This window comes from Equus przewalskii, chromosome 4, assembly GCF_037783145.1.
Source record: "Equus przewalskii isolate Varuska chromosome 4, EquPr2, whole genome shotgun sequence".
Lineage (NCBI taxonomy): Eukaryota > Metazoa > Chordata > Mammalia > Perissodactyla > Equidae > Equus > Equus przewalskii.
The window spans coordinates 16,930,647-16,945,755 of NC_091834.1; the positions used below are offsets into that span (position 1 = coordinate 16,930,647).

A 15,109-nucleotide genomic window follows, 5' to 3' on the forward strand; every position below is an offset into this window, starting at 1 on the left:
TGACATAATGTTTTACACTAATTAATTTTCAGATATTAAACCAGCTTTGTGTTCCTAGGATAAATCCTACTTCGTCATGCTGCATGATCCTTTTCTTTATTCCTGGACTCAGTTTGCTAGTATTTTCGTAAGGATTTTTGTGTCTATGTTCACATTACTGCCCTGAAGTTCTCGTTTTTTCTGCTGTCTTTGTCTGGTTTGGTATCAAGGTAATATTGGGCTTATAGAATGAATTGGAAAACGTTTCTCCTCATCTATTTTTGAAAGAAATTGTGAAGAATAGATATTAATTCTTCTTTAAAGGTTTGGTAGAATTCACCATTCATCTGGATGAATGTTTTTGTATGTGGGTAAGTTTTTTATTACTAATTTAACCTCTTTTTTATATTTAGATTTTCTATTTCTTCTTGAGTCAGTTTCAGTGGTTTTTATCTTTCTAAGGATTTTTTAAATTTTGTCTGTTATCTAACTTGTTGGCGTAAAGTTGTTCATACAATTCCCTTATAATACTTTTAATACCTGTAAGGTCGGTAGTAGTGCTCTTTCGTTCCTTCTTATTTTCAGTAATTTGAGTTCTCTCCCTCCTGCTCTCCCTCTCTCTCTGTCAGTAGAGCTGTGGGCTTACCAATTTTGCTGATCGTTTCAAAGAACCACTTTTTGATTTTGTTGATTTTTCTACTTGTTTTCTGTCTTCTCTTTCATTATATCTCCAAGAATATACTTCTTCCTGCTTGCTTTAGTTTTAGTTTGCTCCACTTTTCCCAGTGTTCCATGGAAGGAAGTTTGTTTTTGAATTCCTGACCTTTCTTCTTTTTAAATATGGGTATTTATAGTTGCAAATTTCTCTCCAGGCACTGCTTTAACTGCACCTCACAAGTTTTGGCATGCTGTGTCCTCATTTTCATTCATCTCAAAGTATTTTCTAATTTCCATTGTGATTTCTTCTTTAACAAGTTGGTTATTTAGGAGTACATTGCTTAATTTCTACCTATTGTGAATCCCCCCCAAACTTCTTTATATTGTTTATTTCTTTCATTCCATTCTGATTAGAAAATATATTTGTATGATTTCAATTCTTTTAAATTTATTGGAGTCTGTTATAGGGCCTAGTATCATGTCAATGCTGGAGAATGCTCCATGTGCACTTGAGAAGAATGTGTGTTGTGCTGTTTTAGGGTAAGCAGTCTATAGATATGTTTAGCAGCCCTAACTTTAAAGCAAAAGAAAAAAAATTAAAAAGTATGAAAATAAATTGGTAGTTAAAAAATAGGAGAATGGAGAAGTATATATTGGAGAAAGAATCAATTGGACAACAAGCTTTTGTCAGCCTCTTTCCTTCTGTAACATCACTGGACGCACGCTCAGTAAAGAAAATACTGAGGGGAACAAGATAACAAGGTGGTACCCACTGCAAAGAAGAGGTGCTATGAACCTGAGATAGAAAACTGAAGTCCAGAAGTGCAATGTAACAAATCAATTAGCTATCATTTTGTCATGATTTATCAGTATTTCAAGTAAGCCCCTGAATTTCAAGTAATTCCTTGTACAGCAAGTGACATTTTCTAATGTAACATTTCTGTGATATTGTTATTGTTATCATTATCATTCACCTGTAAGGAATCCTTGTAGATATGTTTTCCTAATACCTCCACCCAAAATTTTAATACCACAGATAGACTAAATACCTTTTCTCATACTGCATGTATATATATGATTTATATATAAAAACGTAAAATTTTTTAGCATCTAAGAAACAATTTTTCCCTATTGGGGGTAATATAGCCCCCTTGGGTAATTCATGCTTTAGTCCAATTTTCCCAGATGAACTCAAGTGAGAAAGAGAAGCTTAATGAAGCATTTGGAAGTGGAGGAAAAAGAGGCAGTGAGCCTGGGAGACTCATAACTAGAAGGGTATTATTTGCATTGTTCTAGTTGAGAGAAGAAAGTCTGCATGAGAACAATGGATGTAAGAATGGATAGAAGACAATTGTGAGAAATGAGTTTATAATTAGAATCATCAGGAATTATTTTATTTCTGAAATTTCATCAATATCAAAAAGCTAGGTGATTTATAAAAGCTTTTCACGAACTAAAAAACATTGCCATATTAAATATAAATATTGATTTTAAGACTGAGACTAATATCAGAAATTTGAAATTTGAAAAACTAAATGGTAGAAAATAGATCATATGGATCAAGGAAGTTTAGAGCATTTCTATGTTAAGGGATTGGATACATGGTTACGGCATTAATCACCAGAGCAGAGAAGAAGAAGCTGGGATAATGACATACCGTCAAACCCCGCCATTGTGCAGTAATGCACTGCAAACATTGCAGCCTCACAGAATGCAAGATTTCCTTATTATAATGTTAAATAAAAAATGGAGTCAAGGTCGGGCTGGCCCCATGGCCTAGTGGCTAAGTTTGGCGCACTTCTCTTAGGAAACCCAGGTTTGATTCCTACACCACTTGTCAGTGGTCATGCTGTGGCAGTGACCTACATGTAAAATAGAGGAAGATTTGCATAGATGTTAACTCAGGGTGAATCTTCCTCAGCAAAAAAAAAAAAAAAAAAAAGAAAGAAAAGAAAAGAAAAAAGGAAAAAGATCAAAAAAAGGAGTCAAGACTATGCACTTAGCTAAATGGGAGTTTCAGGGATCCAACTACATGATACAAATCCAAATCCAAATCGAATGGAGTTGTATTTCTGCCATGACTTAATTAATGATAGAAATAATTCTACAATCTAGGAGTGAACAACAATTCCAGGGACCTCCTAATTGGTAGCACTTCCTTCATCTACTCCATCTGTGAGATTGGCCCTGCCCTCCTCCTGCCTGAGACCTTGAGATGAGTTGCCTGCCCATTGCCTCATCTGAAAACTTGGCCTGAGAATGGGATGACCACATGCAGTAAACCATAACCAGTCACATTACAGTAAATATCAAGTTACGACACATTTTGTAATAACAAACTTAGAGTGTATTGGCTGTGGCTTTTCTGCCATATTGAACAACACAGATGTAGATCCTTGGGGTGAACAGGAGTGTGAAAATAAATTTGACAGTAGTCAGAGAGAAAGCTGATGAATAAAAGTTCTCTGAAAGATTGGATAGCATGAGCCTTTGGGAAATACTAACACTCAAAAAGACATTGGAAGAAATGCAGCCAGCAGAGGGAAAGGAGTGGAATATCAAAACACAATTCACACAACTGATATTCGGCTGAGACTTGCTATCTGTTAGCATCACATTAAACAAAGAAAATCAAGGAAAAGATTGAGGTTGGCTGGTGAAAAGGTTTTCTCTTCTTGGTTATCTGAACACGACAGCTTGGATAGTTTTCTTGTGGGGAGGTCTGAGGCCATATTCAGACTCAGTGGGAAAGGATGCCCTAAAGGATTAGAAGTGGCTCCAAGTGTGGAGTTGGGAGCATGTGAGCTGCAGTGCCAGGTAGTTGCAGCCTCTAAGTTAGCAAGAAGAAAACAGTGCTAATAAATATATATATCAGCTGCTTTTACACCCTTGGGGAATGATAAAATTAACCTAAGGGAGGAAATTGCTCTTTACTTAGGAAAAAAAGTTAGTTAGTAGAAGAGGGGAAGCTCTAGGCTGATCTAAAAGGAAGCTAAGATACTCTGTATATTGAAGCAACAGGGTGACCATTTTGGGTACAGAGACTGAGAGAGATCACACGAATTGATGTGGGAATTCCCTCTGCCTAGATTCCAGAAAGCAGCGATTTAAGAATATTTAAAAATGAGCCAAGAGGAGAGGTAGAGAGAGTTCTCTCCATTGTAGAGAGAGAGCCTGAACAGACCAGGGATACAGACAGACGCTGTTGAAATGGTTCCACTACAGATGAGAACAATGGATAGAAGACAAATGTGAGAAATGAGTTTATAATGAGAATGGCTGAGAAATATAGCCATTGTGATGTCTGACCTCAAAGTTATAACAGTTAATTAATTTAAGTTTTTAAGTAACGTCCATGCTATTCGCACATATTTAATACTGAACAACTTTGAATTGGTGACAGCTTGTGGAATGAGACTAAGCTATGATCACATTCTCTCTTGAAGGCAATGAGAGAGTGCTGGAGGGCCGGTGGGAATTAGCGGCCATGAAACACCACCTCAGTCCTGGGCGCCAAGGGGAGAGGATTCATGGGGACCTCCAGGAGAATGTAAATGTCTGCCCTGGTTGGGACCCCGGGAAATATTCAGATGTGCTCAGGACATCCCACAGATAAGTGGTGTCGGACTCAAGTGATTTCATCTGGCCCCTGGAGAAAAGGGGAGCCCAACAGACTGGAGATTTGGGAAAGATTCACTTTTCTATGCGTTTGCATGTTAACACAACAGCTTCAATTGTTTTGCTTTGTATGTCAGTATGAATTTGTTTCAATATATTTCAATTAGATACAAGTTTTATCACGAAAATGCAAGCCTCGTTTGAGTTTTAAAGCTAGGTACAGACTATCTAATTCTTACAAAAAGAAAGAAACTAAAAATAAAACAAAACAAACAAAAAAGGCAGTAACAGTCACGGCCCCAATGTGTTTCACTTCAGTATGAAAAGACACAGGAAATCTCAGTGTGGCTTGATTGAAAACCATAGTATTTCAAAATTAAGAGGCAGTAGTGCAAATAGTAATGCAGCTCAACAGCCTTTGCAAGTCTCCAAAATCAGATAATTTATATAGCTTTCAACATTGCTTTTTTTCTTCTTAAGATATTGTAGCATAAGCCTATAAACTTCCTAACTCGATATGTCAAAGATCATTGAGAAAATAGCATTTTGATTACCATTGCTGGTGTCATATAAGTGTACAGAGGTATTTAGTTGTCTTCAGATATTTCTATGAAATAGAGGATAAGCTTCTTTCCATGGAGACACATTCAGCACTCTAAATTATTAACAGAGCCTTCGTGTAGTTACCTCAAGACTCTTAACCTTCCTGGAATTTATATTCCTCATTTATGAAAAGAGAGAATGGGGCCCTGTTGTCTCTGAAGCTTTTTTTCCAAAATAACCAGAACCAGAATAAGGAATGCTACTCTAGTTCGGCTCTGGGAACTCAAGGTCACACAAGTAGAAAGCAGAATAATGTAAAATTGTTTTGGCTCTGTGCAAGAAGATTTAATTACTTAATGTCCAGAAAAGGCACCGTAGGGTGACATTCCAGCAACATAGCAGTAACTCTCTGGAAATGGACCCATAGCAGCGAGCAGAGTTCCAATGCATTTTGTATTTGGACATATGTCAAAAACTAAAGACCTGAATTATTTATTTATTTTTATTTTTGTCCCCACAAACAATGATTAGGAATACAGCCTGAACAGGAGGAAACTCTAAGAAGTTTTCTTAAAATAGTTTAAGGGCTATTATATCAAATACAGCAAAGTTGGGGGTGTGTAGCCCCAGAGAGGAAACCCAAAACCTACTGGAAGGTTTTATAGGATTTTATACGAAGACAGTATGAGTATAAAGTTCCCCACACATAGAGATAGCAGCACTGGAGGTGGTGAGCTTGTAGGTGCTGGGGTTCAGGCAAAGAGCTGAGAACCAGACATGGGGATTTCCCACAACACCCCGTGGCAATGGCACAAAATACTGCCTTCCAACCTTCAGGTCTTCAATTTGAAATGGCCACTTAACAACAATTCCACATCACTTCCACAAACACACTTGAGTCCTCCAGGAATCCTACCATGGTCCAGGAAATATTCTAAGCATTAGCGATAGCAGGATGAAGAAAATAAAAGCCATACCATTGAAGGACTCCCCAGTGGAGACGGAGAGAAAGCCACAATGACAAATAATGGGACTGCATTATAGTAGGAGCTGGAATATTCTCATCAGCCCTCCTTGACCCTCTGGACCTGTGGCAAGACCCATCTGTGGCTCCCATGGTCTTCTGACCTTATCTTCTTGAGCCACTTAATCACTTCATATCTAAATCATCAGATTACCTGTGTTCATCTCCATCAGACAGTATGTTCTTTGTTGACTGGACTTTTGTGTTGTTTACAATACTAGAACAGTGTCAGATACAATAAGAAGCATTCAAAAAATAGTTTTTGCTTATTGAATGAGAGCACAGAGCAAGTAGTCACCACCTTCTCAGGGCAATCAAAATAAGGTTGTGTAGAGGAGACAATATCCGGCATGGTTCTTTAAAGGATTCTGGGTTTCCTCATTGAGGAATGTATCTCCAACTAGACTTGGAGGTGGAGGGGAGGTGTGTGCACCTCACAGAGGTACAAGTGCATGTGCCCCACGTCTGAGCTAGGGACTGTGAGAGTCAGTGACAAGGAAGGTCAGAAGCCACTGTCAAAGCACAGAATGTCATGCAAAGTTATTTCAACTTCATGATCTAGCTGGTGGTTGCACATCAGAATCAACCATGGTAATTTTTTTTTTTAACCAGCATTTGTTGCCAGTCTTCCTCTATTTTGTTTGTGGGTCACCACCAGAGCATGGCTGCTAAAGAGCAGTGTAGGTCCACACCTGGGAATCAAACCTGGGCAGCCAGAGTGGAGTGTGCTGAACTTAACCACTAGGCCATGAGGCTGGCCCTTATTATGGTAAAATTTTAATTAAAATTTTTATAGAGATAATTATAGATTCACAGGTAGTTTTAAGAAATAATACAGAGAGATCCCTCATACACTTTTCCCTATTTCCCCCAATAGTAACATTTTTTTCTGGTCTAATCTTTGGTACTACGTCAGACATGATCCCTTCTTCTTAGCCACATTCTGCTACACTCAACACTTTGTCACACCTAGATTTGTCATACGTAGCCCTGTGACCATTCTGATCTCTCTACCTCACTTAAACACCCTTCTCCTTTCTGTTCTTTCTCCATTTGCCATCACTCCTCAATACCACACTATCTGAAATATTGCAGATAGATAGTAAGCCTGAAGATTGAGTAGAGTGATTCTCCCACCTTAACCTTCCCTGTGATTGACTGGGTCTTTCAATGTAAATTTAATGCCTGTCTCTGTCTACAAAAGCCCTTGCTGGGATTTTGATATGAATAGCATTGTCTACAGATCAGTTTGGAGGAAATTTACATCTTCACACTATTGAATCAATGAATATGTAATATATCTCCATTTATTTAGATGCTCTTTGATTTCTTTCATCACTATTTTGTAGTTTTCAACATAAAAGTCCTGACATCTTTTATTAGACTTATATCTAAGTATTTCTCTATTTGAGTAATTATAAACGCAATTGTATTTTTATTTTGGTGTCCATGTGTTCATTGCTCGTGTATAGAAATGCAACAGATTTTTTTATATTTATCTGGCACCTTCAACTCTGCTAAGTTCACTTCTTAGTTCTAGAAGTATTTTTGTAGAGTTTTTGTGATTTTCTGCTTAGACAATCATGTCATCTACAAATAGAGATATGTTTTATTTCTAATGTTCCATTCTATATGCCTTTTATTTCTTTTGCTTGCCTTATTGCAGTAACTATAACGTCCACTACTATACTAAATAAGAGTGGTGAGAGCAGACATCCTTGTCTTGTTCTCAATCTTAGGCAGAAGCCTTTCATCATTAAGCATGATGTTGACTATAGATTTTTGTAAATAGTCTTTGTCAAGTTGTGGTAATTACCCCTTAGTCCTTATTTTCTGACAATTTTCATCATGAATGGATTTTGGATTTTGTCAAATACTCTTTCTGCATCAACTGATACAATCATATGACTTTTTTTTCTTTAGCCTGTTGATATAGTAGGTTACATTGATTAATTTTCTAGTCTTGAAACAGCTTTGTATACCTGGAATAAATCCTACTTGTTCATGGTGTATAATTCTTTTTATACATTGTTTCAAATGCAACAATGCTAATGTTTGGTTTTTTCATCTATGCCCATGAGAGACTTTGGTGTGTAACTTTATAGTTGTGTAATGTCTTTATTTTGTATTGACATTAGGATAATGCTGGCCTCATAGCATAAGTTGTGTTTCCTCTACTTCTACATTCTGTAAGCAATTGTGTGGAATTCATATCATTAATTCTTCAGGTAGTTAAATTGAGACTTTCCTCATTTCTAATGTGAGCGTTTGGCACTATAAATTTCTCTGTTGTACTGCTTTAGCTGCATCCCACAAATTTTGGTATGCTTCATTTTCATTCAGTTCTTTCCAAATTTCCTTTGATACTTATTCTTTGACCTATGGATCGTTTACAAGTGCTTTGTATAATTTCCACATGTTTAGAGATTCTCCTGTTTTTCTTTCTGTTGTTGATTTCTAGTTTGATTCCATTATGGTGAGAAAACACATTCTGTAGGATTTCAGCTATTTTAAAGGTATTGAGATTTGTTTTGTAGATCAAGATTTGGTCTATCTTGGCAAGCTCTGAAAAAAGATGTCTGTTCTTCTGTTGTTGAGTGGCATGTTCTGTATGTCAACTAAATCCTGTTGGTTGATTATGTTGTTTTGATCTATATTCTTGCTGGTTTTCTGTCTAGTAGTTCTATCAGTTTCTGAGAGGAAGATGTTCCATTCCTCACCTGTCATTGTGGATTTATCCATTTCTTCTTTCTGTTTCATCAGTTTTTGTTTCACATGTTTTGAAGCTCTGATGGTTGGTGCATACACATTTGGATTTTTATGTCTTCTTGATGGATTCATTCTTTTGTCATATGTAATGTGCCTTTTTGTCTTATTTTATTTCCTATGAAGTCTACTTTATCAGCTATTGATATAGCTGCTCTTACTCTGTTTTGATGAATGTTTGCGTGGTATATATTTTTCATTGCTTTACTTTCTAACTGTATCTGTTGTTGAACTTGAAGTGAGTTTCAGTAGCCTATAGGTGATCTTGTTGTTGTTTTAATCTGTTCTGTCCTCTCGTTGCTATACTTAGACCATTTACATTTAAGGTAATTTTTGTTATAACAATGATTAAGTTTTCTATTTTATTATTTGTTTTCTATTTGTTTTCTCTCATTCTCATTCCTTAGTTTCTCTTTTCTTGGTTTCCTCTGAGTTATTTAATATTTTTAGGACTCCATGTTGATTTATTTGTGATGTTTTTGAGTGTATCTCTTTGCATAGTTATCATAGTGGTTGCTCTGGGTATTGCATGTATCTTATAATGTTCTGCTGATATCAATATTTTACCACTTTAAATGAAATATGGACAAACCCTTCCATTCAGGTTCTTTACTTTCTCTATTTAAAATAGCATTATGTTGGTATCAGATAGTGACATAATTTTTGCTTGAATCATCAGATAGGATTGATAAAACCCATGGGAAAAAGGATAGTCAACTATATATACCTCTATTTTGTTCCTTCCATTGTACCTTATGCCTTCCTAATGTGCCAAGTTTCCTTCTTTCATCATTTCCTTTCTTTTGGAAGAACTTCCTTTAGCCAATCATATTGGATAGGTTTGCTAACAGATTCCTTTAGCTTTCCTCCACCTGAGATTGTTCTCATTTCCCTTTTGTTCTTGAAGAGTAGTTCTACTGGGTATGGAATCACAGTTGATAATTTTATTTTCTTTTAGTACTTAAAGGATATTGTGCCACGTTCCTTCTCTTTTTTTCTGGCTTCAGTGAGAAATATGAAGTCATCTGAGTTGGTGTTCCCTCATAGGTAAGGTGTTGATCCTCTCTGGTTGCTTTTAAGATTTTTTTCTTTGTCTTTAGCTTTAGAATTTTAATTATGATGCACCTTGTTGTGCATTGCTTTGGATTTATCCTGTTTGGATTTTATTCAGTTTCCTAGTTTTGTAAATTTCTTTCTTTTGTAAAATTTAGGAAGTTTTCAGTCAATTATTTCATCCACTAGCCTTTCAGCCCTACTCTTTGTTTCCTGTTGTTCTGGCACAATCGTAATATGACTCTTTTGTTATTGCCCCACATGTCCCTCAGGTTCTTTTCATATTTTTTGCTCTATTGTTCAGGTTGGGTTAATTCTAATATTCTGTCATCACATTCACTTACTCTATTTCTGTCATCTCCACTTCACTATTGAACCCATGGACAGAGGTTTGTAAATTTCTATTGTTGTATTTTTCAGTCCTATAATTTTATTTGGATCTTTTTTATAACTTCTATATCCTTTCTGACATTTTCTATTCATTTTCACATTTGTTTCAAAAGAACCAAACCTGGGCTACCAAAGCAGAGCACACTGAATCAACCACAAGGCCACCAGGGCTTCAAGTATCTCTTGACAGCAGCTTTAAAACCTTTGCCGGATAATTTTAATAACTGATTTATGTTGGTGTTGGTATCCTTATACCCACAATTAGCATCTTTACTGAGGATTGTGTAGGATAATTTTTTAATACTGAAAAATAGCACAACGTCAGTGTATGGGGGACTATTGCATGTTTAACTGAGAAAGAGAATGAAACTAGAAGGATATAAGTTAAAGAAAATTCATCTTCTTAAGATTTAAAGTAGTAAAAAAAAATCATAACCTGATGAATAAAATGAACAATTTCCAGGGAAAACTGTGTCCCTGTCCCAATAATGTCTAAGAAATGTCTTATAATTGCCCTTCTGAAGAAAAGAATAGAATGGAAAATAGAGATAAATAGATGGAAGTAGAGTGAAGAGTGGCAAATAAAGTTTTAAAGAATTTTCTGGCAGGTCATCAAATGCAGAAGAATAATTGTTGCATATATGAGGCAGAGGATAAAACAGTGAAAACAACAAAAATTCAGGATTTAACAGCTTGCATAGGAGGCTACTAAAATAGGCTGAAGCTCACAACTATTTGTAAAGGCAAGTGGGAAGAAACTTTGCAGGGAATCTAAAAATAAGGCTAGAACCCATAGCATTTATTCTTGGTGCTCTACTTCTTTCGTTTTGAAGCATGGAGCAGAAAGCCTGACTTACAACATCAGGTATAATTGGTCCTCAACTTTGGGAAATATAACCTATGTACAAGTGAGAGAATTAGCCTTGTATCTGGGAGAAAGCAGCAGCAGAACAAGGATGAAGCAGAGGGTATATAACATTGTCTATGGCAGGGGGCATCCTGATCCTCTAGCACCTTTGGGAATTCTGGCTGGCAGAGTAAGACACCAGTACCTCTGACAATGTCCCCCTCCAGGATCTGACCCTGCACGTACTGTCCATACTCTGGCACCTTTTGCATTTGCCTTCAGTTTCCTCCTGTCTGACATTTCCTCAGTAGCAACATCAATCACTATATCTTGAAAGTTAGAACAAAATAAATCTGAAGGCAACAAGTACCCAGTGTGTCCAAATTGAGGAATAAATATTTTTAGGGATCTCTGCATTCCAGTAAGTTTTTCCAAGTACCCTAAATGTTGTCCATTTAGTTTTATGAGACATTGTTTGCCAGCAGAAGCCTTGCCAAACTCCCAGACATATCACAGAAGAACTGTGGTGATGGGAGAAGACCTAGAAAGAAGCACTGTGGGGCTGAGTTTCATAATTAAAACAGCAGCTCTTCTCCTTCTAGTGTGTTCTAGAGCCAGTCCATCATGACTGGTACTGTACACAGATTCTGACCCCATCCTTATCCCCATCGGACTCTGACCTCCATACTGACATTTCTAGGTGCTTTCTAGTACCACCCACTGCATAGTCACCAGGCATTTATAGTTTCAAACTGAAAAGCTCCAAAACCTAAAACAACATCATTTTCCTCAAATTCATTCCTCTCTGTTCTCTGTTTTTTTAGATTTCTGTATGACTATTTGGTGTCCATTAATCACAGGGCCAAAGTGTTTAACTTTTTCCTGCAAGTCATCTTGCCTAGAACTCGTCTTTCCTGTGCAGACCAGCCAATCCAACACTGAGCCCCCACCCACCTCCTTATCCAACCCTCACATAACAAGCCAATATTCTCCTGTCCTAAATCATCCCAGGACCAGGTATCAGACAACTAGAGACCACCCCTATAGCCCAAAGTGCACTGGAATTATTCAGACTAGCCAATCCTAAATTATTTATTGTTCCTGCCCTGCCTTTTCCCAAGAAACTCCAATAATAGCTCTTGTCTATGCTCTGCCCTCACTCCCTCTGCCTCTTAATCAACCCTGGTGCTGTCCCATGTGGCCCTGCATAGTGTTGCACATCACCTTTCATGCAAGTAATGAATTCTTTCAGTGGCATTGGCCTGTCTACATCCTTACTCAGCCACTTCCTCAAATTAAAATACATGAGTACAAATAAGACACTCTCCCCTTGGGCCATCTTAGTATGAGGTTTAGGCTGAAGCATGTCAGAATTTGGGAATTTGATCTTAGCCTTACCAACTCCTCCCTGTTTGAATCTGGCAGCTTGACCCTCACTTACCAACCTAAGAGGAGGTATTAACACCCTTCCCCAGGAAGGTCTGACAAGGACATAGAATGAGTGCACTATTTAAATGCAAAGAGATGCAGACTGTCAGACATGAAGGATTTCAGTCCCCATAGTTCTGTAGGTTACAAGAGATGGAATCTGTCTTGTTTATTACTGTAACTCAGCCCATGTCTGCCACAAGTACAAGTTAAATAGTCACGTAATTACATAAATAAAAGTGTGGGCAGTGAAGCCACCCAAATTCTCCTCATCCACAGGATGTTGAAGAGATATGAAATTTCGATTTTGCTTTGAACTTATTGTCAACTGTGGGATCTTACAACTCAGTGATTATTGGGCGGGTAGAGTTTAATGCCTTTTACAGCCTAGCTTCTGAAAATAGCAGCAATGTATGACAAGGTTAGACCAGACCCAGAGCACAGAGTCTAAAATGGTGTTTCTCAGCCAGGAGGATGTGTCAAAACACAGGTGCTGTCCACTCCTGTATCCCTATATGCTCCTCCCTCCAAAGACTAGTGAGGGTGAAAGGCACGATCCTGGCTTCTGTCTGGCCTGACCTGAACTCTTTGTCAGCTGGCATTTTTTAAATCTGTGCTGTGAACACAACACAGAAATATCTGCAATTAACATGTTTGTGTGTATGTGATGCGTGTTAGTATGTGTGTATATATGTATGGTGCGTGCATTTGTATATGTATGTGTGCATGTGTGTGGTTGCACGTGTATGTGTGTATGTATGTGTGTGCATGAGTGTGCACATGTATGGTAATAAATGCATTTTCTGTGACTGTGTAGAAAGCCAGGAGCTGAGTAACACGCTAAAGGTAATGAAACTGGTCCCTGGGGAGCCAGGCCAGCTCCCACGCAGTCTCCACTCTCTCCAAAGCTTCATCTTTGCTCCCAGAAAGGCCACATGAAAAATCAGGCTTCTTGGAGAATTCTCTCTCCAAGCAAAGGGACAAGAAACCAATGTCCCTGCCCTGTGGGTGGTGGCAAAAACTCTAGTCCACATGAGGGTCAACTCTAAGACACTCTTCTAGCTAGAGATGCTGGGACCTGCCAAAGCTCCTTTATACACAAGTTCTGTTTTGTTTTTTCCCTAGTTAGGTCAAGGCCAAGATGATTTAGTGTTCACGTCTGTGCCTTCCTGGAATCCCACCCTCCCCAAGCACATATCATTTTAAAGAAATGTCTCCCAAAAGGTTCTGCACCACATTGTTAATTCACACACCAAATGAAAAACAACGCAAGTCCAGGGAGGTGTCATTTAAACCAGTAACCCATTCTCTTCTCATCTTTCTCTTGTAAATATTGCTTGATTCTTCCTAAATTCCTAAAGTTGTGCTTATTACAAAAGACCATTCATTTGGACTAGGGGTATTTGTATACAATTTTATATGGTTTCTATAAAAAAGTGAAAAGAACTATATTAGGTTATTGTGGTTTTAAGCATTACATGTCAAATCTGCCTTTGTGAATTTGCATGGAAGATTTATGCCTGCATGACATTCTTTCCTATTACAGGGAGCTTTGATTTTTCACACCTACTCCTGGACCTGGAAAACTAAAATCCACCTGGATAATCCCAAAAGAACTAGTGGGTTCAAATTTGCTGTGTTGATTTTATATGATAATGAATGAATGAAAATAATGTATGCTAGAATTTCAGAGTTAGAAGGAAAGGTATGGTCTCCTACTTCTACCATATTCTTAGGGTAAGAGCACTGAGGGCCCCACTTGCTGAGGCCCAGCTGCATTATCTGATCTCATCTGCAACTTCCTCTCCCCAGCCCCCTCTCTGTGCTGCAGCTGTGCAGCCTCCTTCAAGAGCCCCCTGCCATGGGGTCTTTCTACTTCCTTTTCTCTTCTCCTGAAACACTTAGGCCCCAAAAGGCTTATTTCCTTCTCTCAGATGTCTGCTCAAATGTCAACTCAAAAATAAACACACCACTGACCATACTGAATAAAAGAGCCACCCCACCTCAGTCCCAGTACTCCCTAACCTTTAGCCTTCTTTCCTCTAGCCTTTACCATCATTGGAAAAAAATCTATTTCCATTTTAAAAGTGCATTTTCTGTCTCTTCATTCATTGCTGTATCTTTGCATACAACAATAGTTTCTGGCACATTGTAGGAATTTAAAAAATATCTTCTGAATGACCCTTAATTACTTACTTACCTACTCTTCAAGTAAAACAAATTTCTGTCATTGGCTAGTCATGGCTCATTTTCATTTGAAATCTTAATAATTTGCTGTTAATTTTGTTGAATTAGATGAGTGAAATAAGCCCCTGGGGCTTCCTGGAAGGCATTTTGCTTGGAGTTCTCCTCGTGATGCTCGTGTACAATGTGAGGGCTGACAGCTGAAACCACGTCTCCCACAGCCCACACAACCTCCTTTCTACATGTACGAGACTAAATATGAAGATGGGTTTTTTCGTAGTCACAATGCTATTATTCCAGGAAACTCTTACTCAAGAAGATTAATGTTGCAAACAACTTTATTGTCCATTCCACAAGCTTCCTGAAAGATCTCTCATCAATAAAAGCATCCACTGATAGTTTCCATCCAAGACTCTTGAATCCTTGCCTGCCAACTCTTCTTTCTTCTGTGCCCACACGTCCTTAACTATCATATCATGACCTTGACCAATTCTGACCAAATCCCTGCATGTAAAGAGCACCTTACCCCAGACTATAAAGTCTCAGTAAATATCCTGACTTTGCCCTCCTCCTCTGAGGTGACATCAAGACCCAGTTAAGTGGGTCTTCCTTTCCATGGT

The 15,109-nt window shown here is 37.9% G+C and overlaps 1 long non-coding RNA gene across 1 annotated transcript in view; it reads left to right on the forward strand.

The window, feature by feature from the left end:
• Positions 1-14,894, forward strand: part of LOC139083105 (uncharacterized) — a 30,433-nt gene extending 15,539 nt beyond the window's left edge. The window contains exon 2 of the long non-coding RNA XR_011539674.1: positions 14,601-14,894. This is a non-coding gene — a long non-coding RNA (uncharacterized lncRNA). The remainder of the gene's footprint in view (positions 1-14,600) is intronic.
• Positions 14,895-15,109: the final 215 nt, after the last annotated feature.